This window comes from Oryzias melastigma, linkage group LG6 (genome assembly GCF_002922805.2).
Source record: "Oryzias melastigma strain HK-1 linkage group LG6, ASM292280v2, whole genome shotgun sequence".
NCBI lineage: Eukaryota > Metazoa > Chordata > Actinopteri > Beloniformes > Adrianichthyidae > Oryzias > Oryzias melastigma.
In genome coordinates, this window is record NC_050517.1 from 17,100,587 (window position 1) to 17,103,417 (window position 2,831).

The window sequence follows — 2,831 nt, forward strand, 5'->3', positions numbered from 1 at the left end:
GAGGCTTCGTTGTAAGGTCAGGTATTTTTCTGCAGGTACCTCACCGTTTTCCGTCAATCACAGCCTTACGTGTCTGACTGAGCCTGTGCGCAGTGCAGGGATGGAGCTTATTGCTTTGCTGTGAGAACCCCTAATGACCTCTGACATGCTGCTCCTGCCATCATCTCTCTTCAGGAAAGACAGTAGTTCAACCTTCATCTTCGACACCATCTGCCAGAACCAGGCGAAAAAAGGGCCGCAGACAGTCTAAAAATAGACCATTAATATCCAGATCCTTCACTGCTTTTAAATGTGATTCAGGCCAAGCAGCCTTTAACTGCCATCAGAAAATGGACCTTTTTGATCAGGGAGGTAAAAAGCAATACACTTCACTGATATTACGCTTTGCTCTGAATTTGAGGGTAATTCTCTGCTTTAAGGGATACAAAGGGTAACACTCCTGTTCCTTCGCCTCCTTTCTCAACTTGCCATGGCCGACCTCTTCAGCAAAGAGTACTCTATCTTGAAACACACAGTTGTGATGTGTACAATCTGATTTAATGTATTTATTTATGTACTTTTGCCAACTTTGTATAGTGTATAAATATCTATAAATATATGAAAAATGACAGTACTGTATAGATTTTAGCTGCCTGGTAAGGTTAGAAGTATATACTTGGTAGACTAAAAGAAAAAGCTCGGAGCTCTTCAAAAGCCAGTCACTGAGAAAAAGCTTTCTGTAAAACCTGGTGCCACTGGCTCTTTTTATATCCTAAGTTTTGTTTCTGGTATATTTTGTTATTATCGCCAGTGGGATCCAAAGTGTATGTTTCTTTTCCCGTCTGTTTTCTTTGTTTGTTGGCTGTTATTTTTTCTTGACGATAAGACACAGCGAGGTTCTGGCAGCCAGGAGAGTGCAGTGGAACGCAGACTGGGACCCTGTACAGTGTGTTAGGTGTGCGTCTGTCCTTGGTAGTGCTAGTTCTCTCTGTGCAGTGCCTCCCTCCTCTCTCCTCTCTCTGATGTAGATTGTCATGTGAAGCAGTGTGTGCGTGCGCGTGTGTTCAGGTGTAAGATATCTGTTTTCTGAAGCTGGCAGACGCCCTCCTTCTCTCTGTGTGAGTGTTTCCTTGTGTCCACTCTGTTTCTTCATTACAACGCTTAGTTTTAATCCTCCACCAAATATAGATTTCCACTTCTTCTGCTCGATCATTCATTTGCTCCCCCCATTCAGATGGTAATGCATACACCACCAGAGTCTAATTTCACCGTAATCCATTCGCCCCGATCTATCTGGGATTCTTTGTCCATTAGCGTCTCCCATCCGTCACCTTCAGCATTACCGAAGAGCACCTAGATATTTTTTTTTTACTACAGAACTCTGTGGACCAGAGAGTGATTTTAAAAAAGGGAACACATGCAAGACGACGCCTTCTTTTGTTTCAAACACTGAGGAGGAGGAGGGTAACTGTCAGCTCAGCGTGTAGAAACACAAAGCAGCCATATTCAGAAGTCAAGCACAGATGTGAGACTCAAGTCTATGTCGTGGTGGCTTCACTACTGCCTGTTTGTAGCAAGAGCAGGACTATAAAGAGCCTTAAAGACTGGACCAACTTCACTATAAAGTACTGGGATGTGTGCATTCATCGTGGACTATTACAACCCTCCCTATCCTGCATTGATTAGTCAGTATTTCAACGTGTTGCTTGGTTGCTCTGTACATATCCGTGTAGTACTTCTGTTGATGTCCCTGTGCTAGTATAGAAAGGGGTTGTTACTGGGCGGACTCGGCAGACGTCCCACCTGTCCTCGTCCCATTACCTCCAAAACTTCAAACATTCCATTCCAACGATAGATGATCAGCAAAGCGGGTATACAACATCTTGGTCCCTTTGAAAGTCGTAAATCATCAACAAAAACCCCAAACATGACCCTGTACTCCTTCAAACCCACCTGCTCTGATCTTTGATCTCACCTGTTTCTGAAAGACCTGTACCTGCTTTGAGGTGCTGTTGACAGGGGGGGTTGTTGAAGCAGAGAAGGTGTGAGAGTCCTTGGATGACGCCAAGGAGCACATCCCCGTGGTCGTAGCCCGGGTCAGGAGGCGAGGACGCCTCAGAGTCGCGCTCAGTAGCACTTTGGTTTTGCGTTCCATGTTTATTTTCGCCTCTCCTGTTTTTTGGCCGAGCGGACTGTGATCTTACTTGTTGATTTTCTTGTTCTCCTCCACTCATCAGTGTTATGAAGTGTGTTGGGTGGACGGAGCCTTGGAGCTGAGCTCTAATTTTGTTCTGTATTAAAGAATAATTTTTACTACAACTGTGTCCTGATCTTCATTGGTCTCTCAGAAGATTTTGTGTCTGATCATAGTTGCTTGCTTTAATCCAAAACCTATTGATTACAGTTATGATTCAAGCTGTGATACTGTAACAACTTACAGGCAGAGTTATTAACTTTATCAAACTATCAAACTAAAAGTTTCACTTATTTCAAGATTGCATCGGTAGTTCTGGTTCCATTGAGGAATACTTTTTTAGTTACTCTCGAGGTCCAATTCAGCATAAAACCTTCTGGCAAGTTTTGCCGTTCATTATTTAAAATTTTTTCTCTCATTTTCCATCACAGGCCTATTGATAAGGAAAATGTAAGACATTTACTGGATGACCTTGGATTTCATTGAATTTGGTTTGTTTATGACTTGATAAATACAACCATTGCTTGACTATAGAACAATTAGAGGCACTTTCCAAACTCCAGATGTACCATGGATCTCATGTGGATTAAATTCCCCATTCTGGTCATCTTTTGATCTATTTCAAAATTGTTCCGAGTGGATTTTAAATTATGAATAT